Below are 26,274 nucleotides of genomic sequence, written 5' to 3'. Positions count from 1 at the left end.
CCCCTAGTAGTATGAATATTACCTCAGATGTCACTTGAAAACAGGCTACTAGCCTAGTGGGACTAACCTGGTCAAAAAAGGATAAATAAAATAAAATAAAATAAATTGATATTAGATATATCATCTGAAATATCTGTTGAAATTATCAAGATCAAGCAAATTCACTGACTGCACAAAAACAATAAAAAATAAATCTTCGGAGGGAGTGAACCCTCTTGCAGTCCCACACCACTGCAACTTTAAATATAATAATGCTGAGATTGCATAACAGTGGGGAAAAAGGGACTAAGGGCTAGATTCCAAAACCTTTTCGCATGGTCTAAAACTTCCAGTAGAGTGCGTTATACTATTCCCAATTCTAAAAGACAAGGAACAACCATTCTCCATTTGATTTATGCTAATATGGAATGGCAGAGCCCTATACCCAGTTCCATAAAGTGAACTGGGCACTTCATGCTAAAAATGAATTTGAAATAGTACATTGTTTAGGCTTGTCAGTGTACAAGGCTGAATCATTGGTGATGCCCATTGAAACGGGCAATGGTACATTAGTTCTTAGGTTCAACTGTAATGGTGGTTTCATTCCAAAGTTTGCAGGTTTAGTCTGTTTGATACTACTTTAGGACAATAAGCACAATGCAAATATAATTTTGTACAGGCATGCAACTTCCACAAGTTGATTCCTATTCTATTATCCTGTAGTGACATCTTATAATATATGTTAAGCAAAGTACTGCATTTTTAAAAATGGCCCAATGGCAGTAAAGGGCAGGAAAACAGGCTTATTTAAGTGCAATATGCTAGCATGCAGTTTTGTATTTATTCTAAAGTTAATCTTGCATATTTAGGCATTAATAATGGTGAATTCTTGCAAATGTTTAATGCATTACTTATTCACTGTCACTGTGGCTGTGTGTTGCACATGCAGTCTTTCTCAAATGCCTTAATGGCAATTTTTTCTTCTTTGTATTCCTAAGTACATTTCTAACTTGCTGTTGTTTTTGCCACTCTTCCTGAGTTGCCATTGAAAAGAGTCCCTAGGTCAATTCACTTGTGCATTTCACAATGTATAAATAAATAAACAAACAAACCAGATTCTCAGCATTGCAGAATCTCTGCCTGTATGTGGAAGTAACTACTGCAGGCAGTAGTGACTGGCAAGCCAAACTGTCTGCACAGCCTAGCTCTACATAGAGCTGGAGCTTTACTGCACTTATCCAGCATTGGTGGTGGTGGTGGGGGCGGTTACTGCCTGTGTCTCCACATGTGTGCAGTACTGGATAGTGCAATCCATCCCTAACCACCTTGGGAGAGGGATCGTCTCACTTCATTTTTAAAAAAGGGATGCAATTTCCTGGTGGTATCTTGTTCCCACACCCATGTTGCTTGTCCAGGATGTCATGCTTGCATTCACCTCTACTTTCTACAGATGAAGCTGTGACACTGAATGGCGTTATGACACATCTGTATGATCAAAATGGCACTGAAAGTAGGCTCCCTGCCCTTAATACTAGTTCCCTCATATATATGGAGCAGCTCTGACTGAATGCTAGCACAGCTACCCACTGCCCCACGTACAAGATAATGCAGTTCATTAGTACGGAGCATTTCTGAATTACATTATTTTGTCTGTGCATAGCACTTCTCCATTGAATTCAATATATCAGCAGACCAAGGTATTAAATTCAGTGGATCCCAACCCTTGGTATGATGTCTCTGAAATACATTCAAAAAATGCATCCAGTTTAGTACAAAATGTGTGCATGGCTATACACCTACTATGTTGTTTAGCATATCATTTAAAAAGAGAAAAAATTGTGAAAAAACAGTAGCAAAAAAAATTAGAAGAAAAGAAGTTCAGTAAAATATCCCCCATCTAAAGTAACAAAAATAATAAAAAATTAGGAAGCTATATATATGCAAACTATTTATCTGTCACCATGGCTTTCAGACTTGGTTATAGCAAGATAGATTTGTATTCAGTCAAAGCAAGACTGATACAAATATGAAACAAGTAATTCTTTATAAAATACATAATTGCAATTTTTAAAATAAGCACAATATTCCTGAACAGTTTCATTTTTTTTTCTTGATTGTGTAGATCCCATTAGGTCTGTAAGTCTTGCTTCCATGGGAGTCCAGAAGTGTATTTTGCATACAATAGAGAACATTTTGCCAAGATTTTGGGTGGAGGGGAATATAACTGGGAATTATCTTGCTTTACATTCAATAAGTACCAGTACCAGGGTCTTTTTAGCATCACAAAGACTTGACTACAGCTCAGTTAGAAGTAACATAGGTGGTTTACAGTCTCATTTGAAGTATGCATCTCAGGAGTATAGTGCCGCCCCCCCCCCCCCAACAAGCTACATCCCAATGTCAGTGTTGGAACATAAATTTGAGGAACTGGTATACTGCTAGAGCACACCACCTTTTGATGTTCTGGTCTTCTTTGCTGACCTAGTTTATATAAACTGACTGGTGTAAATTTAAGTTTATAGTCCCTCAATGAGACAGCGTAAATATACATACAGTAACTATGTGCACAGTAACATTTAGGAAGACAAAATGTAGCAGTAAATTAGTTTGGTGGTATAGGGTACACAAAATATGATGAATCCATGAATATTTATTTTTTGGTGACCTTTGGTCCCAATGGGCCTATGAAATGATTCCACAGGAGACATACAGTGATATTTATAAAGACCAGGAGAAATTTGACCAGGATACTGGGAAGCTCATCTATTCTTCTTTCTCATAAGTGTTAACATAAATCTTAGTTACCATCATATAAGGTTGATGGGACTTTGAATTAACATGTCATCTGACAAGTGGTACTTCAACTTTGCATCACCCCTTTCCAAAAGGTTATAGTGCAGTATAAGTGTTGTTTTATAAATCCAAATTCCTGGATTGTAGTACAACCTGTGGCTTTCTGATCTTCAAGACACCAAAGGTGCTGTGCCAATGACAAATCTAGCAAAATTAATTTTCCTGATGAATTTATACAGTCATATGCATGCAGAATATAATATAAATAATGTATGCATCTGAAAAACATCATTAGCCAGATTCAATAAAGCATACACAGTCCACTTACACAGTGTGCCTGTCACGGCACGAAGAGCACTTGGTAGTGCACTATCTTGGATTCAGTAAGTGTCAAGCAATGCCTTGCAAAGAATGTAAAGACAATGGCATGCGAATTACAGCATAAGCAGTATGCTAATCAACCAATCCAAGATGGAGGAGCTATTCAACAAGCCATAAAGCAACCGTGTAGACTCAGTGCTAGTTTTCCATGCAAACTCCAAAACCTACTGGAATATAGCCACAGAAACTAGTCTACAGGGAAAGAATGTTAGGGGCTGCTGTTGTTTTAATTAAGTTGTATCTGCAACATTCTGCTGCTAATAGACCAAGGCCAGGAAGGAGTAGAATTTTCAGACCCCATTTAACTTATCACAACCTACATGATGTAGAACTTGTAGAGCACTATAGGGTGGCTAGAGACACACTACAGCAACTCTGCAACCTCTATGGTCTTCAACTCAGAGCCTGGGCAAACTGAGGGTAACCCACATCAGTGGAGACAAAGGTATGTGTAGCACTTAGATTCTTAGCTACAGGTACTTTTCAGAGACCAACAGGGGACATGCTGGGAGTGTCACAGGCATCAGCATCCAGGATCCTCCATCAGTTCATGAATGCTATGCTCCAACATTCCACTGACAATTTTTCCCATACTCCTGAGGATATGGCCAGAAATATGCAGGAGTTCTACCATGTAGCACACTACCCTAAAGTACTGGATCCCATAGATTGCACACATATTGAAATTAAGGCACTGCCCAGGGAACAGGGGTAGATTCTACATAAATAGAAAGGGCTTCCACTCTATTAACTGCCAAGTTGTGTGTAATGCCAAGGGAATCATCTTGAATATGTGTGCTGGCAATCCTGGCAGTTACCACAACGCACATATGTGGCACACCTCCCAACTATATCAGATGTTCACTAGGGGTCATTTACTTTTGGATGCAGGTAATGCATTGAAACAGTGACTGATAACACCCATCAGAAATGCACACACACCCTCTGAAGACACATACACAACTAGCTCTATATCCAATAACCTTGTCAGGTCACACACATACATGTGTAACAACTCATACTGTCACCTGCATTTGTCTTCTTGACACACTTGATTCAATCCAATTGCCTATACATCATGATTGCATTGTGGTCACCCTCTTTGTGGAGATGATAGTCCAAATTCAGTTAATATTGTGTACATATTTTCAGTTTACACTGTCAAAGAAATGGATAGCTATGTTTCTTTCCTACCTCCCTCCTGCACATTCCTGTAATGTTTTCCCTTTGTTCTTCCACCAGCTTGCTCCCCATTTCACCACATTCCTATCTACCACATTTTAACACATTTAATCTGGTCAAAAAATAGGATCACACACAGTACACATAAGTAGCAGAAAAAGCAAATATCTCTTCACTTTTTGGACTCTGTGTTTGCATGGAAGTGCACATCACTCATCAACATGTAGCAATGATGATTGGCAGCAAAATGCTGTAGTTACCTCCACTCAATGCCGCTTAACTCTGCTGTGCTATGCCAACACAGAGCAACACATGTACTATAAAGAATTCATGTCTTTGCATTATCAATGTTTATTTAAAAGTATTTAAAAGTATTAGATACACCTGGATTCAAGCACAGTATCATATGGGCTCAAAAAGAAACGTGTCAATGCATTTATACCTGCTGCCACAGAGTCAGTTAAGCAGCAGGTGTGTTTCATAGACTCAGTAGTAACTATGAAACTTTGACAATGAGGTCATGTTTGAGCACTGCTTAGCTATGTGCAAACAGGAAAAGTACTGGAAATGTGTATTTCACATGAGCAGACATTGTATCACAAACCGCTGCTCGCCACCCTATGGAAAAGTAAATTTTATTATGTATTACTGCTGTTTACTGTCCATTCCCTGTCTATGCCATGAGTTACATGCGGAAACTAACAAACTGAAGGCCCTATCTAACAATATCTCACATATTTACAACAAAGACATGTGCTGCCTCCCCCCAGTCACTGCAACCTAGTGTCTCAGTACTTTTTTCACACATATATATCACCTGCACTACAGAAATTAATATCAAATGTTGTGTGATATGAAACGCCCATCAATCCAGTAACATGCAGAATTAGGACTATTAACCCATAAGCCTAAAAAGCCTTATCTGAAAGGTTATGGAAGGAATCAAAGTGGACCTTATCCTCGGGAACATAGGTGACCTTCAACACACTTGACCTGACCCATGTTGGTTTTGTCAAGGGTAGATCTTGCTTATTAAACATAATGGACTTCTTTGATACTGACCCCAAAGATGTAGATGCAGGATAACAGGACATACCACTTATGATGAGTTATCCAAGGCCTTTGACACTATCCCCCATTCATGTATCATAGAGAAAATCTCCCATCTGGGAATTAACCCATACATCACTAGATGGCTAGCCAACTGGTTCACCAACAGAACACACACTGTCAAAGTTGGGGACTGCACCTGCACCACTAGACCACTTACCATTGGAATACCACAAGGCTCTGTGCTGGGCTCTCAACTGTTTGGAAACTATTTCTCTGAAGCCCAAGCAAAGGTAGATGGCCTCTGGTTTACCAAGTTTGCAGATGACTGTTAATTTAATGCAGTCATACAGAGTCCCACAATGATGGTAACATATTACAGAAGGGGCTGACACAGAAAAATGATTGGTGCCAAACTCACAGACTCATCATTAAAGCAAACAAAGCCTTATTGTCCCCTTTGGTAATGACGTACCCTTGCTAATTATGATATACATAGCACCCCTCTAATCTCAAACACAGTGTTGTGAGACTTTGGAACACATGTTGATAGCAATCTACACTTCAATCATGATGTGTCCATAGTGGTTAGACACACATTCTACATTGCGCTCCTCATAAATAAGGCCATCACATCCAAGACCTATGCCTGACCTACAGGCCAGTCTCAAACCCTGCCCTACTGGAAATGCTGGACATCTGCAAATCAAAAGGGACAAGAATGACGTGTTACAGAGATCTCAGCCTAGCCTGTGACATAAACAGAATATGATGGAGAGACAGATATATTTCCCAGCAATTGACACTCCTCTGTAACAGACTCCCACTGCATGTGAAGCACTGCTCCTCAATGACCCTATTCAAGTGCAATCTTAAAAACTGGATCAGTGATTGTAAGTTCACCTCTGGGGTGGCACCCATGTCTCTCATGGGCAGGGCTGTTTGGTGCTGCTCACAAAATTGCTCTGCTAACAACAACCATTTAATTATGCTCAGTAAGGATACTTAGGTTTTTACACAGCTAGGCTTGTAAACTCCCTAGAGTCATTAGGCTAGTAACATCCTATGAACCTATGAAGCTATGAACCTATGCAGGCCTCCCAACATCTTCTCTCCAACATGGCCTGGTGATGTTCTCCACTGTAAGTTGACCTGCAGTCTTATAAAAGTTTGACTTCTGCTGTGGCACTTGCTTCAAGTAGAGTTCTGTAGTCTGTGTACCTTAGATAGGCAGTGGTTCTGTTCTCACTACAGTCAAGTGTGTATGTCTAAACAGAAGAGCAGACGTGTTTATTCTACAGTTACTGCTGCAATCCCATGGATTGACAGTGTTTTGATACTTGCCCATGCCTATACATCCATTTCATGCAGGCTTCCCAACATTGTCTCCAACATGGCCTGATGCTTCCACTATACGTTGCCCTGTCATGTAAAAGTCAGAGTTGTGTTGTGGTGCTGGTGTAAAGTACTGAGTTCTGTAGTCAAAATACTTAAGTAGGTAGGGGTTCTATTCTCACTATGTTCAACTGTGTATGCATGTGTGTGTGTATGTGTGTGTGTGTGTGTGTGTGTGTGTGTGTGTGTGTGTGTGTGTGTGTGTGTGTGCGTGTGCATGTGTGTGTGTGTGTGTGTGTGTGTGTGTGTGTGTATTTGTGCTCTTACTTAACATTGCAATGAGCCTTTTACACCAGCATGTGGGACACTGTTATTGCCATATTCTCCTCACCAAACACTGATGCTGTCTTCAGCTATAAAGTGTTGTCCAAAAAACTTCAAGATAAACTTGAGCTGAGGTGTTTGCCTTAAATGCAGAGGTCTATAGTCTGTGTACCTTACATAGGTAGGGGGTTCTATTCTCACTACATTGTGTGTGTGTGTGTGTGTGTGTGTGTGTGTGTGTGTGTGTGTGTGTGTGTGTGTGTGTGTGTGTGTGTGTGTGTGTGTGTTTGTGCACTTGCTTGGCATTACAGAGAGCCTTTTACACCAGCATGTTGGACACTGTTATTACCATATTCTCCTCAATAGACACAATGCTGTTGTAATCAGCCATATCTGATATGTGGATATGCACTATTCCCATCAGGTCAGGGTCAGAGACTAGCCTGGAGGCCAGGCAAAAGTCATCTCATCCTATACAATACAGATTACAGTGACATGGCTTTCAGTCTATCCACATACATCATGTCATCATTTGTAGGGCCTGTGCTTTCTTGAAGAGAAAGCCCTATGGTCTCTCCAGCTGCTACATGTGTCTGGAGAGGTACATGCAAAAGAGAGCATTATACTCTATTAGTGTATTGATGAGATTCAAGTACAGTGTTGTCATGCAGTGCTATGATCTGAATCTAATGACATGACTTATGATGTGCAGAACATAGGCTTTCAATACCAGTGTGGACACAGTGGTCATAGTTCAGATTGCTATCTACATTTGATCTCAGTGCTTACATCACTGGGTTTCAGAACAGCAGGACCGTTGTAAATACTGTAATGAGATTGGAATTCCACTTTTCAGAAGGACAACATGAAGACACATTTCTGAATTTATTTGCAAATTGTGTACCTTTATCACCAATCATTTGTCTGTGTTAGCTCCTTCTATAGTATGTTATCATCATTAGTGGACTCAATGATTGCACCCAATATTCAAGAATCAGCAAACTTGGAAAGCTAAAGGCCATATACTTTAGTCTGAACTGCCAAGAAATACAGTCCAAACAGTAAAGGGCCAAGCACAGATCCCTGGGGTACATCAACGGTGACAGCTCTAGTCATACAAATTGATTCACCCACTTTCACAGTATGTGTTCTTTTGGTGAGCCAATTGATTACCCATCTAGTGTTGTCAGGGTTAATCCCCAGCTGGGAGAGTGTCTCAATGATATCTGTGTGGTGGATTGTGTCAAAACCCTAAGCCAGATCATGATAGGCAGTATGCACTGTCTTACCTTCATGCCTAATATGGTTGAATACACACTTCAACATACCCTCCGCATTGGTTATGTTCCCATAGAAGGGTGTACATCAATATACATCCATCTGAGTGGGGAGGAGCACCTGATACATGCATGTATAGACACATCCTGACTCTCCTCAACTGTGAGGTAGACAAACTTGTCATCATGGACCTTTTCTAAATGGACACTACTAATATTCCAGCTGTGCAACAGATTTGTGTGAGTTGTTAATGCTACTTCATGTCTGTTACATCTGTTGATGTCCTCAAAGATGTCATTGAGGACATGCAAGATGACATCATTATCATCTTGTGAAATATGACCAGGTCAAGACATTTAACACAAATCCAGACTGAGGTATTTAATTAGCATTGTCAGATGTGGCCATAAACAGCTATTTCACCAAGTGGGTAGAAAACTGGATTACATACATGGCATCTCACTATGTTGAAATGTGTGAAGTGACCTATATCTCAGGTCCAGTAATCACATCCACACATCAGGGCTGTCTGCTAGGCTCTTTCCTGTCCATTATTTAAGTGATGGACATCACAGATGACATACATGTCCAAACAGCTGCCTGAAGGACTACAGATTGTGGGCAATCACTGACTCCAACTGTGATATTAGTATAATGCAGACAGTATCAACACATGCTAAAGATTGCTGCCACAGTTGTGACAACACCTGCAATGACAAGAAGACATGATGTAGTTGTTAAGTCAGGAAAATAAACACACAACCCAAGTATAATGTGGACATCACCCTCTATAATCAGATCAGTATGTATGTGGCCTGTGTCCTATGGTAGATGGTAAGTGGACCATTCACCTGCATATGGTCACAGTGCTGACTACTCCCTTGTATGTAACACAAGTACTGAGTATGTGAAGGACATCCACATCAGAGACCATAATACCTCCATAGTTACCAGCCTTCATCACACCAGTAACTGAATGCAATGTACCCTTCTTCATCTACATCCCTACACATCATTCATTGATGTGTAACTAAAGTATACCACCTTTGTCACAGTGACCTGTCACACAGCTTATTGGCCATACCTCGATATTCTTTTTGTGGCATAAACATGACTGCGTGATGGTGCAGAACACCAATCAATTTGTTACACCATTTGCATGTGTTCTACCTGTTCTGGTGATCCACACACTCATAGGTTCATAGGTTCATAGGTTTATAGTAGGCTAACTGCCCTAGGGCATTTATAAGCCTAGCCCAACGTTATGTGGTTTACGCCGCCCCTTATGTTAGAAATACTGTGCCCATTAGTTTGTTGTGGCTCTGTCCAGTAGTGACACAGAGATGATTCCCGGGGTAAACCTACGATCTCCCATCCACTGGTCAAGATTTCTCTTTAACAGAGCCAGCGAGGTGCTCTGCCTCACATGGACTGGGATTTTATTCCACAGCATGGGGAGTCTCTGGGTGATAAATCTATCCCTCCAGCACGTCCTATTTATATCAGTGCTAAGGTTTAAGTCTCTTGCTCTAGTGGTTTTGGTGGATTTGGATTTTTTGAGGTGGAGCATGTCCATTAATTCCGGGTTGGTCATGGCCTATGTCAGGCACAGGTCACCTCTGAGCAGACGGTATGCAACTGAATAGAGTTGGAGTTTCTTCAGTCTGGCAGCATATGACAGGTTTTGGAGTCCCTTTATCCTTTTGGTGAGGAACTTTTGGGGTCTCTCCAATTGCTGCAGGTGTCGGGTGAGATACATCCCGAATGGGGCATTGTACTCGATCATTGGTCTGATAAGTGAAGAGTACAGGGGAACAATGACCTCACTTGATCTGGATGTGAATCCCTTCATGATCAGGTGGGCAATGTAGAAGGTCTTTCGAACCACTTTAGCAACGTGAACGTCAAACGAGAGGCCACTGTCAACCTGGGTCCCCAGGTCCCTGATAACCTCTTCTGTGCTTAGTGGGTTGCCACCTATATGGTAGCTTGGGGTTACCTTGTTTTTCCCGAAGGGTATGACTATACACTTTTTTGTGTTTAACTTCAGGCCATGGCTCTGGCACCAGCTATCAGTTTCCGTGAGACACCTCTGAAGGAGGTGCCATTTGATTTTATTAAATGCACTCAACACAAACAAATGTTCTTCCTGCCTTTGACCATGGCCATATTTCTTTACTACCTAGTCACTCCATACATAGGTGTATGACAACATTAGTGACAGTGCAGATTTTGCCATATATATCTGCCATGCACACCAGTCAACTAGCCTGTATTGCTCATAATGTTGCATACAGGTATAGAAGTGTTCCTGCGAACAACTCCAGCAGATGTTACAGTGCCAAGTTAGTGCGCGTGATTAACCTCATGGAGTGTGTATGTATTATAATAGTTGTACAAGTGTGTTTGTACAGAATCATCTCTAATCGCTCTAAATCACATATGTTATGTCAGAGGCATGGGAGTACTGGTGGTATTATTCTGATATTGTCCATGATTGTGGTTGGTTCTTTTAATGATGTCCATGAGACAGTCAGCTAGCCTGTATTGCTCAACCATCTTCCACTGACATGCCCTCATCTGCTGTACATTAGGTTATTTCATCTGTCCTCTTTCCCTGTGTTCTTTCTTACAATTCATTCCTACAATTCATCTGTGCACCCCTATTCAACACACACACACACACACACACACACACACACACACACACACACACACACACACACACACACACACACACACACACACCACACACACTTCTCCTGAGTGTTTATTTTACATGGCAGTCCATGCAATGCTACAGATCATTTACACAGCTTCAGTATAGAATACCAGGAATGGGGTATCACAATACTTTACCCTAGATACACTGTCCTGCACTATGTTTTGGACCATGACCTTAGCATTTGTACTTCTCTACTGTCCATATTTTCACAGGATGTCCAGATGAGTTCCTTATCAAATTTCTGGCTTTCTGCCATATCACCGGGATGATCTCAGGACTGATGTGACTCAATGTAACATACATTTGAATTGCATGTATCTTAACACAAAACCCTTGTTATTCTAGCACATTTCCATAGGGCAAAAATATCAAATATGTCCCTGTTTCTGGGTTGTCTCCCTATTATGTTGGTCTTTGTCCAGATGTCTTGCATTAAGAGATAGAGAGCTATCTGTGAAGCTCTGATGATCAATGTGGCAATCTGCACTAAACTGCTGACCATCAGTGCTCTGATTTAAACAGAAATGCTCTCACTGTTCGCTTACATGGTGTCCTGGCTGGCAACACTGTTGCCAGCCATGAAACCTCACTTAAACACAGTGCTCAGCATGAATATGCATTGCACACTGCTGCATGCCATGCACCACCACATGTGTGAAGCCTACACCAAGTTTATTGAATCCCTGGGCATCTCTATTAAAACATACAAGAGGTCCACTAATCAGACATAAGCTTCAAATATTACTGTTTTTTGTAATGCAAAATGTAAAAACATATTTAATGGATTATTTTAGTAGTTGTGTATTATTTTATTTTTGTAGCATGCTGAAAGGGTATGAATGAATGACTTGCTTAAAGTTGATGAGTTAAAATGTACAGTGTTTAATACAAATTTTGTGAGGCTCAGATTCAGTTATTTCAGTTAGAATTTATTTGCCACTCTGTACTGTGATATGTTGCCAATTTACTACACCAATGAGATCTCAAAGATAGCAGAAGGTTGCATTGTAAAGCCATTATTTTCAATAAATGATTTGTTAAGCAAAAAAAACAAATTGTCAATACTGTGGACCTACATGCTTCTGTAGTATTCAGTTTCTATATTTTGACAGTTGAAGTACCAGAAAAAAGTGTAGGTGTTAGGGTCCAACAGAAATGAATAGATTTGTGATCCATGCCTAGCATTGCATCTGTTGTGTTTCTAAAATTTATACTGCCCTTTGACTTTCTCCCTGAATTGCTACAAGAACTTAACCAGTCTCAGTCATTCGATATGCAATCATGAATGGGTGAAGCTTTCCATATGGTACAGGGTGAAAAAACGGATATATCCTACAGCCAATGATAAAATATAAAGTGGAAGATATACTTTAAGTGGCACAGTGAAGAAATTAAAACAGTTCATACAGGAAAAAATCAGTTTAAGAGTAAAGCAAGTTCTAGAAACAGTTTAACTGGCTTGGCTTGCTAGCTGATAAATTCAATACTGACAAGAGGAACTACACATCTAAACACTAAGAATGTAAGGTCCGATTCAAAAACGTCTTCACTAAGTGTACTCTAACCATACACAATCTGTTTTTAATAACATCCCGACCAGATTTTTTGTGCTGTTTGTTCACTCAGAAAGATTAGACTAAGTATAGATGTAGACTACACATTGTGGTAACCTTTATGAATCCCCCTCAATATTTTAAGTTGCAAAAAAATCAGTAGGAAAAGTAAAATTAGGAAGAAGAAGGTATGAGTTATGCTTATGTTGTCTGTTCAGAGTAGTGTATCCACAATGTAGGCATTCATGAATCTATCCTTGATTTTTGTATATATAACTATACCCTCTTCATGACTCATTTCCTTTCAATAAATCATAAGTAGCATCCCCTATGTTACCAAGTGTTTGCAGGTTTTGTATTTGCTTTCAGTTTTGAAAGCTGGGAGCAAATTCAGATAGTTTATTTTTGTGAAACTAAAACAAACTTGAACACAACATGCTTAAATGAACCTAACTCATAGTACAGGTTGAATCAGTTGAATAGCTCAAATTATTTTATAATAAGTTAAGGAGGTTGAGTATAGAGGAGCATGCCCCTCACTTTATCTAGGTTTGCTCATTCACGCTTGTGGACTTAGGGTCCATTAAATGTTGTTTTGTTTAAATGGATATTGATTTTGCAAACCACACTCTCTTCTGACAAATGAATTGTCACTCTTCTTTTCACACTAGAGCAGTAATAAATCAGGCAACTACAGTACATCCTGAAGCTACATACACATGCTGCCTGCATGCTACAATGTCTACATGGCTACAGCATGACAAGGTATGCCCACCAAATAAACACCATAATGTGCATTTTCATGGAATTAGTTACTGCAACATACAAGCAATTCAGTAGTTCAGCCATTCATAACATTTTATGTTATCATTATTTTAGTATATAGCCACCACAGCCGGAATCCTGGTGTATGTGTAAAAGTGTGATTTAAGAAACACAACCACAAAAACTTTTTAAAATGCAGTGACACATTGAAGCACATATGTACACATATGGGCATGTATTTCAATTACACATATTTACACAGCTATATACATATAGAATCCTTGTGTGCTATAACTACTCTTTATCTCCTTGGGAATCGATGAACCAAAATGTATGATGCAAGCAGCCCTGTACTGTAGTACATGTTTTTTTTCTTTGGTACATTTGTTCTCGAACATTCACTTCATCTTTGAGGTGTGCTTCAGATAACGTTTTGTTTTGGATCAGTCTTGGCTTCTTTAGTCTACAAGCATAAAAAATCCATAGCAAAACCACTGAAGTACTACAAGCAAGACCAAAAAGCGATTCTGGCAAACTATAGCCTTCAATTTGACTCCATCTGGGAATAAGCTAGTCCTCAAAACAAACAGTGCCATTTGATTTTATTAAATGCACTCCACGCCAACAAATGTTCTTCCTGCCTTTGACCATGGCCATATTTCTTTTCTACCTAGTCACTATTAACCATCTATGTTGTGTCCTCTCTTTGAAGTGATTAGGTACAATGAATTTAAAATGCCTTTATGAAATTCTAAGTCAGGGAAGCCTTTCTTTTTACCAATTATAGTATATGTGCTTGTGAAGATGTGAGGTACTGCCTGCACAGCTAGCTGGAATTTTGTAAATAATTGTATGCCATTTGTGAATATCTGATATAACTGATTTATACAAGATGCTTGTGCTACAAATGTATGAGAACAATATGTTGGGAGGGTGGCCTAATGGTTAAGGTGTTTGCCTTACAAACACAAAGTGCAGGGTTTGAGTCTCACAAGGGATAATTGGCTAATCTTAAAATGGCTTGTAAGGGCAGTTAGCTTAGTACTAACCTATGTCATGTGTATATCAAACTGATTTGTACAGATGTTTGTGTTGAAAAGGTATTTGTGAAGTGCTTGTGTTTGAAATGTGTATCCGCAATGTCCTCTACAGAACAGAAATTTACATGCACTGTTTAAGTGTATATGCTTTAACAGAGGAAACTAGAAGGTTAACCTCAGTCCAGCAAACTTTAAAATATATCTGAATTTAAATCACTTTAGGGGCTAGGCCATAAAGATGCTACCTCACAGGTTTCAATGCAGCTAGAGACAAAAAGTTTGTACCAGGAAGTTTTCTGTATTGTCTTTGGAGTGAACTAATTACTACTCTGGAAGTGTGGAGGTATGAAATTGTTTTATGACTTCCAGCACCTACCACAGATCTGAGCAAAAGCCTTTGTGTTTGTGTATTTTTACAGGTAGGTACTAAATCCTGCCAGCTTCTAGCAATAGGGTTTGTATGGGAAGTAGAAGTCAGATCACCAGAAGTGATGTCATTCTGCAAGCTATCCCAGAAGTAATATTTTAGATATTATTTTGAGAAGTCTCTTAGTCAGACTGAGCATTCTGTATTCTGTTCTGTGCCTGACACAATAAGAACCATTCACCACATTATCTGCCTTTCTCTATTAAGTAAGCAGGGAATAGTATAATTCTCTTTGATTCAGTCAGGAGTATAGTGAAGCTTAGTTTAGATATTGTTTTTCTTTATTTGTATGAGTTTGTCCTTCAGTGTTATTCTAAATATTTCCTGTGATTTTTGCACTCTTATGTCATTGTGAATACATATTTGGTATTGTCTTGCTCTTTTATTATTTATTATTAAATATATTTAAACCTTTTATTGTGGCTGATCTTTGTAGAGATATTTAAGCTTTGAGAGTATTTGCATATTTATTTGGTGACACTGTGTGGGCCACTCCTAATAGCCTTGCTCTTGGTCAAACTACCATTTATATTAATATTAGTTTCACTCAGTTTATTATGTACCCTTAGAAGAGCCTTAAGGTAGCTGTCAGGAGTGTCTGGTGGTAGTAGCAACTACCTTATAGTCTGTGCAAAAGGGTCATAGCTAGTTAACCTTGCCAGCCTTTCCCAAGTGTGTGTGTGTGTGTGTGTGTGTGTGTGTGTGTGTGCGTGTGTGCGTGTGTGTGCGTGTGTGTGCGTGTGTGTGCATGTGTGTGTGTGTGTGTGTGTGTGTGCGTGTGTGCGTGTGTGTGTGCGTGTGTGTGTGTGTGTGTGTGTGTGTGTGTGTGTGTGTGTCTGTGTGTGTGTGTGTGTGTGTGAATCAAATCTCCAAGAGTGTGTGTGTCAGCCACTTGGACATGGACACAAAGTACTGGTTGGATAGAGAAGATGCTGGAGGTCTTGGCTTGGACACTCAGCTAAGATCTCAACTCTACAGCTGTGCCAATGGGGAGTCTTACTGGGGACCTGGAGAATGAGAGAGAAACCAGCCCTAGACTCATTGCATTCCCCATGTGCTGTTAAAGGAAATTGCGCTTGATTGTGTTTGATGCAGTGAGCTACATCTGGTGATACTGTGTGTGTACATGTTATCCTCCAATGAACGTTCCTCACAGGTGCCAGTGGTGAGGATTGAGGCTCCTTGATTACTGGCCCAGATGTGGTGTGGCATCTCAGTGCTTACACTGAAAAATCATTCCTTACTAGTTATAGCTCATCAGTTGTCTGTGCCAGTGAGACAGCTGTTCCTGCAGCAAGAAAAACAATGTGTCTCTTTAGGAGTAGTATGATAGAGCTAAACTCATCAAAAGTTTTTGATGCTATGCAGTATTTTATTGGTACAGTGGTACTCACCAAATCATTTACTTTTCTAGGAACAAACACATTCAGGAGAGAACAGATTATATTAAAAAACTCATCACTTGATTACACTTACTTGTTTTTACTTATTTTAATATTAGGTATACAGGTGAGAACACTGGTACAAGGTCCTTTTCAAAAATGAACTGTTCCAAAAGGCATATATTCATCATACAACCAGGCAGGTATTCCATAACAAATAGCAAATAACAGTCTGTTTGAAAAAGGAGCATGTAAAAGTTCAGCAAATGGCTATTAATGTACAAGTGCACTAACAGGAGTAATGAGTCAATGGTAAAGTGCTATACAGTCTATGAAAACACATCTGTGATATATATATATATATATATATATATATATATATATATATATATATACAGAGCTCTATAATAATAATAATAATAACAGAAATCCTGTTATTCTAGCAGCTTTCTTAGTTTATAAGAACATTGTTTAAGATCTGTCCCTATTTTTGTGGCTTTTCCCCCCATTATCTTAGGCTTTGATCAGATTTCTTGTATTAAAAGATTGAGAGGAATGTGTGTGTGGGGGGGGGGGGGCTGTCTGACTGGTTCATAGGAGAACCTAGTTAAATGTCATTCACCTCTGCAACTGGCATCATTGGCAGGTCCCACCTGATGGAGGGGTCAGATAGTCATTTTACTCTACCAGTCAAAGGAGATATCCCAGGGTCCCAGTATATCCATCCAGATGCTGGTCTGACTCAATCACTATAATCTACCACACCAGCAACTGTGTTACCCAGATGCCACCAGTGAGTCCTGTAGATCACCTTCTATAGGAAGAGGTGGGTCTGGGGACTATTGGTGAACCATCAACAGATGTATTGGCTGGTACAGTGCTAGGTGGCTTCCCTTGCACCACATCTTGTGCCATATCAAACACTGCAGATAGAAAATGAGAAAGAGATATTACAACATATTAGTGCTGTATATGATGTTTCCTTATCAAGTTTAAATCATACATGTCTATATATTACAATTACCCAGCTCCTTGGAGAGACAGTCACTTTTCCTTTAGCAGGCCTCCTGATTTACTGCTATTGGCTCTGCCACTATAAAGTAAAACAGACTGTTCTTGCCAATTGAAGTCAAGGACAGCAAAGCACAATGTTCAGAAAATAAACTATGTGCACAGTACTTGCTATAAAACTCTCTCTCACTCTCTCCACTCCCCAACCTATACCTTCAACTGGAGGATCAGTTTGGGGTGGTGCCTCTGTAAGTCACTGCCTCCCTGTGTGAGAAGTGCAAGTGACATCACTTACTGACCTGTCAAGTTGGTGTCAGCCATCAGTTTAATCCATGGGACCATCATAATTCCCCGGCAGGTTCTTCTTATAATCCAGTGCGCCAAGAAGTGAAACATCTTTGTCCTTTGACTGTACCAGGTGGTAACTTGTTTAAACAAGTACCTGAAGGGGCCATGTTAATTCAATAGGTCAGAATAAGGAAGAAAATGCTAGATGCAGGTGCATAGCTGCATATTCTGGTCATAAAATGGTGCACATCTTTGAGCAGCAAGGCTATGCAGTGGAAAGGATCACTAACATAAACTGATGGCACTACCAGTATTGCAGTATATTGTGCCCATGAGTGTAATGTGCAAATGACCTCCCAGCCTGGATATAGGCAGGGCCAAATATGACAGTAGAGACTGTTACTGATGAAACATAATAGTATTCCAGTGAGTCAATGGTTACCACAATAAAGCACCTCATTAGCATAGCCACTAGACTAAAAGGCTCATTTCGTTGCAACAGAAGTCACAATTACTATATTTCGGAAAACTACATTATTCAAAGCATCTTAGGAGTTGGAAAGCAGTAAATAAAGTATTGTGCTGCCATATACACGTACCAGCAGCAAATGAAATAACTGGCAATGAACCTCAGAAGATCTCAGCAGAAGATAAGAAGAGAGAGACAACATGCAAATGTTCTGCAGATCTATGGGTTTTTCATACTTAAAATATAATGGCTAAAATGTCATGGGAATATATGGCTAGGCTTCTAAAGACCCTTATGGATCAATAGCCTAGTAAGTACTTAAGTAGCTAGGAACCTGTGAATCACTGGACTGCGTGGTACAGACAAGGACGCACATAGGCAACTTGATCATATACTGAGAAGTGGAGTGTGTGGAATAACATAGAAAAGGTGTATGGGAGGTAACTGACCTGCTGGGAGATGGGGTCCACCTTCACTGGGAACACAGCAGAAAAGCATCACAGCATCACATACTCTGCCAATGTATGGAGGGAGAAACCATGTACTATATGTACACAGGCTGCAAGACACTCTTTAATATGAGGCCTCCTGTACATATCTCACATCATGCACTGTCAGCATGGTGATACAAACCAGAGAGCAGTAGTAACATGTCCATCACTTCTGTGTCTATGATACAGGGTGTGACTGCACATTAGCAGACAGATTTGCAGCCACCAAATGGAGACAGTATGATGGTGTTAAGACATTCATGTTTGCTAAGGAGAATAATTTATTTCATACAGACCTACATGTATAACCCATAGGTGTTACAAATCTTGTCAATGAACTGAGAGAATGGCAATGGTTGGAAAAGTTCACATCTCTAGAAACAGAGGTGTTGCAGCAGATGCTATGCAAACATGACATGTATATCACTGAGGAGTGCAGGAGTGCAAAGCAGACAAGGCTTTCTGGGACTGGTGCAATAACATTAATGTTATATGTAGTCATAATAGGACGGTAGTACAGGTTAATTGCAGAGTTATGTATAGAATGGTGTATGCCAAGAACAAAGCACAGGATATTGTCATGGATGTCCACCACAGGAGGTGAACCACCACAAATAGGGTGTCCCACAGAGGTGGAATAGTTCATGGTAACCCTGTTTAGTGTAGGCGAGAAAATCATCATAGCTAGCAGTGGCATGCGTATGGGAGCTGAGCTGGTGAAGACTGCCTGAGTGTCTATAGGAGATGCACAGTGTTAGTATAGGCATGCTCCATTGCTGTTCTACAGTGATACACTACTGACATTGGGTTATTCAGCAGAAAACATATGTGTATTTATTTTTCAGATATATGGGGACTGCAACCACAACAATGTGCACCATAAGGTATGCATGTGCCTATAGTGCCAATAGGCTATGCAAAGAATTGGTTTGTGGCAACTTGTGTGTCATGTGTTGTTGGAAGTGACACAATAATTTCAGCATTGCCACAGATATGATGTCTTTATGCTTTCAGTGGTTCCACCGGTGAAGGGTTCAGTACAGCAGGTCAGCACATGCCTGATGTCAGTGTGCCACTAATAGCTAACAATGATAACACCATGCACACAGCACAGTCTGATGGCACATTGACACTGTTACCAACATTTTAGGGTACACACAAATCCCCTACATATGAAATTATGGTGGGGTGGCAAGATGAACATCCAGCATCCCTTGAGTTTAGCACTAGATATCTTGTCACTGTTACTCCTTCTGCGTTACAGGATTTAACACTACAGACAGCATCGGTGAGCTGCACTTCCTTTGAGGTGTGTGCACCCACCATAAGAAAGAGTTGTGTAGGTGTCCATTGCTGTCATGACTCCAGGACATTCCCTAACCTGGGTGACTCCCTTGGCATTTGCAGGTCAGTGATATAGTAAGAGGCAACCATTATGCACATCATGTCAGAGATGGAGAGTGTGCTGCATGGCCAACATGAGGAAGTGTAACCACTGCAGGGACTTTATACAGAGTAACATGGCATTTACACAACTTGGAACAGATAGGGTAAGGGTGTCATATTGTTATCCATTGGTACACCCATGGAAAATTTGTCAAATGTCCAACATTTCCAAGCAAGTGGCCAGATGCATTCTGCATGGTCTCAGGACAGGCATAAGCAGATGGTGCAAACTGTTCCAGAGACTTCACCACTGTCACACACATGGCCTTAGCTGCCTCTGCCCCTAGGCTTGGTTACTCCCATGGCTGTGATGGATGCTCTTTCATCTCCATGGCAGGAGCACCACTCTGAACCAGTCTTGCTAGGTTTCACAGATCCAAGCCATCTCTATTCCTCACTGGCCTACTAGTTGTGGCTGTTAAAGGATTCATGGATGTCAATCATTTACTGCCAGGCCAAAAGAAAGGTTACAGCTGTGCTCCTGTACATGCTCTCCAAATATTATACACCACCTGGCAGATAATGCAGTAGAAGCTACTGGACACCATGTGGACAGGTAGGGCTTTGATGTAATGTGGATGCAAACATTGGCCCTCAAGTCTTCATAACTTTGTGTTATGCCCTAGAATGCCAGGACAGTGGTGGTTCTCTCCTCTACTGTCCATTGAGAAAATAAGTATGTATCTACACATGCTGCAATATTGTGTCAAAGAACTGGTGTAGGATTCATGAAGTCAACTCTTATGAAATTCCTAATGCCTTCTGTCAGATGTTGAAGGGTCTGCATAGCAAGGATGGTTAATAACACAAAAAATGTTTGTGTCTACTGACACTGGGGAAGACATAACATCTCCTAACTCTCATATGGGGTCTCTGTCCAATGAGTGGAGGTTGAAAATGCCCCGGTCATAGAGGAGATGGAATGTCAGTCACTGTCTGGCCCTTCAGTGATGTAGAAGGTATGGAGACACTAGCTTCAAATGCAGCCGCTAACCCAGGCCGCCCTAGTCATGTTGATACTATTCTTAGCATCTTAACATGAGTGAAGCTCCTATGCAACATAAAATCCTGGAATTCAGAATAGATGATAATAACTGCCATGAATTTCTCTAGTTTTATACATTTCTGAATTACTCTGTCATGTCTGATTTCATCTTTTGCATACCATAGGACACAGACATCTGCATGCCATTAAGTAATCATTTGTATACTAAGCATACTGTGCTATTTTTCCAGTAGCACAGTCAATCTATATGTGTTTAGATTGTCCCCTCCTTGCACTTTACCATTCACTATACAATTTCCCATAATGTTGTGGCTATTTGTTTCTGAATACATCCCAAAACATCATTTTGTTCCCCTAGAGATACTTGTATATGGTGCATATAACAGAAGAGAAGAGAAGATAGAGAAAATAAGTGCTTCTACTGAACTAATTGGGAATTTTATATTGGGGCTTCTGCCACCAAAGTGATTGAAATAAAATTATCAGGTTGTCTTAAAAAAGAAAACGAAAAGAGATCACTGCACCTTTGATGTTGTACTCTGCTCTTGTAATAAAAGTGTTTGCCCATTCGGTTAAATGTGCATGAGGTATTAAATTAATATTTTTGCATTACAATCCAATAACAGGATGACTGATAATAGAATGGTGTTTAAATAAAGCATACCAACAGTCTGTTTCATCCTGTGAGATCAAACACAGATTGCCAGTAGCATAGCAGAGTTTACCACCTGCAGTTCTTATTTAATTCAGATTACAATTTTTTATGCCCGTAGTCATCCCCTGGGTTTCCTTTTCACCTGACAATGTGCTGCCCTGAACAAGATGTGTTAAACAGGAGCAGCTTTAACAAGGCCAGGAGGAAGCAGTGTAATTACATAATTTCAGCTGATGCTGATATCAGCAGAGCCTTGCCCTTACATAACTAAAAACACATGTTGCATATATCCTGAATTTTGATAAAGATGTCCGTGCCCCTAGGGTAACATTGCCACATTTTGAGATGCTTATAGTGGGACATTTCTTACAAGAATATGAAAATCTGCAAGAGAAGATATGCTCTGAACCAATAACAAAAGTTTGCGTTTCTGTTTTACTTTATTAAAATGCACCAGTGTTAGAAGCCACACAACCAAACTAAATAAATAAAGAACTTTATTAGAGTGTGGGTTCTGACACTGGTGCATTTTATTTTGGTTCTTAGTTTCTTGGCATTGTAAGTTGCATTGTTTTTATGTTTTTTTTTTTTCTTTTTACTTTATTACCAAAATAATACCTACAATTGTAGAATGTTATTTTTGTGTTGCTTTTCTATCCAATGAAGCTATTATCAGTTAACACTGCAACTAAAAGGCTAATGGGTAAGAAAACGAATAAGAGATAAGGTAACAAAGGTTTGGCAGGATAACTGTAATATTTAACATTCCAAGCAGTTGTGTTTCACCTAGCAATGAATGCATGTCAGATCCACCCTTTTTTGAATCTATGGCATATAAGGATTCAGATTCTAATTCCTATCGCAGTTTTGAAAGGCAGGTGTGCTTCCTGTATTATTTGTTATGTTGTTCTTGTGTAATTTCCAAGAAACTGACTATACTCACTCATGAGGCCATTAGGAGTCCACTAAAACCTTCAGCTCTTCCTATAAAAAGTTAGGTACATGCAGTTCTTCCCCTATTTCCACCAATCTGTCTCAGTCTCTCTCTTGCACTCTCTCTGTCTATGTCATCATTTATTCTTTCATTTATTTGCTTACTTATCACTTTTGTTGACTGGGAACGTCTGTCTTAGTGTAAATACCCTTTTCAGGGAGGCCCAGGGAAAATAGCTCCACAAGATACAGAGAGAAAGTATTATACATACATACACTGTGTGATGAATCATTTGAACATACAACAGTGACATAAGAAAACTAATGACCAGATACATATGAATAGTTACCTCTCAACCTCATAGTGCAAGAAATCTGCACAAAGGATAAAATAGTGGGGGACAGCAACCCAAAATAGAAAAAGATTTTAAATATTGCTCTTATAAACTTAGAAAGTTGTTATAATAACAGGATTTGTGTTAGTATGCATTGTCTGAAGGATATGAAGTCTGAAACTCGAATGTGTGCCATTATTTAGTGATTTTAGTCCTGAGTCATAAGTTCACTGCTTCTATAAGGATTCAGATTCTAATTTCTAGTGCTGTTTTGAAAGGCAGGTGTACATCCTGTATTATTTTATGTAGTTCTCTTATGTGATTTCCCAGAAACTGACTGTACACTCTCATGAGACAATTAGCAGTCCACTGGGAGGGTGGCCTAATGTTTAAGGTGTTTGCCTTACAAACACAAGGTACAGGGTTTGAGTCTCACAAGGGATAATTGGCTAGGCTTAAAATGGCTTACAAGGGCCGTTAGCCTAGTACTAATCTATGAACCTATGAACTAAGACCTTCAGCTCTTCCTATAAAAAGTTAGGTACATGCAGTTCTATCCCCATTTCTGCCTGTCTGTCTCAGTCTTTCTCTTTCTCTCTCTTCATTCATTCATCAGTTCATTTATTTAGTTATTTCTTTTGCTGACTAGAAAAGTCTAACTGGGTGGAAATCACCTTTTTAGGGAGGCCCAGGAAAGAAAGCTCCACAAGATACAGAGAGAAAGTAGCATGCATGCTGTAGCAAGTCCTCTTTACCTCGGGGCAGTAACTAAGGAGTCTCAATCCTCACCACTATCTCTGGTAAGGGAGTGTCACTAAAAGCAGGGATAGAATTACACAATTTCAAGAGTACACTGGGAACAGGTTCCAAACCTGGAATTGGACTATATGCTTCACTCCAGATCTCCAAGTCAGTCTCCACACTAAACACTGCAGAACACTGTGTCCTAGTTCTATGTATCTGACACAATCACTCTTAAATGTCTGATATTCACTCATATACACATTCTTGGGAAAGACTGACACAGATTTACCTGCTGTGTTCCCTTGCCCAAATTACATGGTAATGGCTGCCACTATTCAAATACCACAACACCCTTCAAAAGGGGTATTCAATTATATTTGGTAAAATAGTTATTGAAACAAATGGTAGCATGTATCCCAAGCAGTAAGGCTTTTCAGAGTGGCCCTGGTGTTATCAAAATAAGCATAAACACTCTCAAGTTATTAAAATATTAGCTAAATAACCAGCCACAATAAGTAGTAAAACATTTAATAATAAATAAAAGGATTTAAAACATGTAAATACTGAATAACTGATTCCAATAAACAACAGAGTTTCACACACAGGAAATATGAAAACAATACTGTAGGATAGATTTCACACTGATTAGCTGTAGATCCCTGACTATCTGAAGATTAACTGCCCCTATCTAATCTAAATAACTCAGCAAGGCAAGATTATACTCTTACTTCTGCAATGTAAGATGAAGAATTATGCCCACAATCCAGGCTGTTGTCTGTCCTTAGCTACTGGAGCAACTACTCTGGAAACAACTCAATAACTCTGGAAGCAACTGAACTATAGTACTTCTACACAATGTCTACACATTAACTGACTCAGAACCTGCTTTTATCACAGATTTTTTTTAAGTATCAGGAAGTTGCTATGAGAATTCTACTCTCTCATATGAAACATTGAAAAGCAAACAAACACCTGCAGTGAAGATTCTATTGTCTCATCTCTGGCACACAATGATATCACATCTAGGTCAGCTGACTCTGGCATAACCTGCATTCATAATTCTCTTTAAAAAGAAATATGTACATCTGGTGAGTCAGAAGAACACTGTTTGACATTCAAACATCTTGCATAAATCAGAGTGATAATCAAACGACATAAACTTGTTTACAAAATTGTAGCTAGCCATGCTAGCATATGTAATGTGGGTTTATTTACAATTATTTACAAAACTTCAGTCAGTCATCTAGCAAGATAATAATATCTAATATTCTCACACATGCATACGCAGTGTAATTAATCATTTGAGTATACAATTTAAAAAAATGATTGCATATACAATAGTAAGAAAAGAAAAATAATGGCAAGATACATATGAATAGTTACCTCTCAACCTCTTACTGCAAGAAATCTTGACAAAGGATAAAATAATGGGGGATCAACAACCAAAAATAAGGGTAAATTTTAAATATTGCTCTTATGAATTTAGAAAGTTGCTAGAATAACAGGATTTGTGTTAATATGCATTTTCTGAAGGATATAAAATCTGAAACTCAAATGGGTGTCATTATTTAGTGACTTCAGTCCTGAGTGATTTGCCAGAAACCACATATTTTATGAGGAACAGACAAAATTATGAGGCAAAAATCTGGACCGTTGAGAGGCATGTACAAACATATTATAATTGTGATACTGGCAATACAGTGGTTGGATAAATCTTTCAAATTTAAAGCAGAATGAATGTGTAGACAAACAAAGTTTGGACCCATAGTATTTTATTATAGTAAAATAGTGGCAGTCAAATCAACATATTAGTAGTAGTAGAGGATAAGATAGGATATTAATGGTCAAATAATCAAATAACCATTTTAGAACAGGACGGATCAGGTGGATAAGGATAATTTAGAGGGATCGGCCAAATTTGATGCATGAGCCAAACCATGAGACCTTTAGGAATTGTTTTAATAGTAGTTTCAATGATTTCAGGTTGTTAGTTTGTCTTGATGAAAGCAAAATGGAATTTTAAACTTTTAAACATGAGAGGAATGCAGTGAGTCACCTGCAGTATTGTTAGGTTTAATTTATCCCAGAGTTCTGTGCTGGAAACTCTCCGTTTTGGCATCTACTTTTCTGAAGTAAAATCCCATACCAAAGGCCTCTGGCTGTCTGAGTTTGCAGATGACTACAAACTATAAGCAGTGACTGAATCCCTAAATGACTTAGCCATCCTGCAGGAAGGTTTGACACATGCAAATAAATTGTGCCAAAATCATGAACTAAAACTAAATGACAAAAAAATGTATTACTGCATCCTTTGGGAAGTTGTCTAACCCAAGGAACTACTATATTGGCAATACACCCCTAAGAATTGAAACAGTTTGGGGTTTGGGAACTTATATGGACAGTGACCTAAGTTTTGACCAACATGTGTCCATTGCTGTAATAAAGTTCTTCTACATTGCAGAGATTCTAAGCAAAGGGCTTATGTCTAGATCTAGGGCTGTCATTGTCCTCCTTTACTCAGCCTTCATTAGGCCAGTCTTTGAGTATAATGCCCTCTCTGGTACATACTTGTCCAGACATACACATCAAATGGAATGCCCACAGATACCCTACTAAAAGGATATAAGCCCTAAACAACATGTCCTACATAGTCTGACTCAGTATCCAACAGACTGCTTAGTG

Source organism: Protopterus annectens, chromosome 3.part0 (assembly GCF_019279795.1).
Source record: "Protopterus annectens isolate FY-2018-M chromosome 3.part0, PAN1.0, whole genome shotgun sequence".
NCBI classification, from domain to species: domain Eukaryota; kingdom Metazoa; phylum Chordata; order Ceratodontiformes; family Protopteridae; genus Protopterus; species Protopterus annectens.
The sequence above is the reverse complement of the archived record's forward strand: the minus strand, read 5'-3'. Positions refer to the sequence as shown.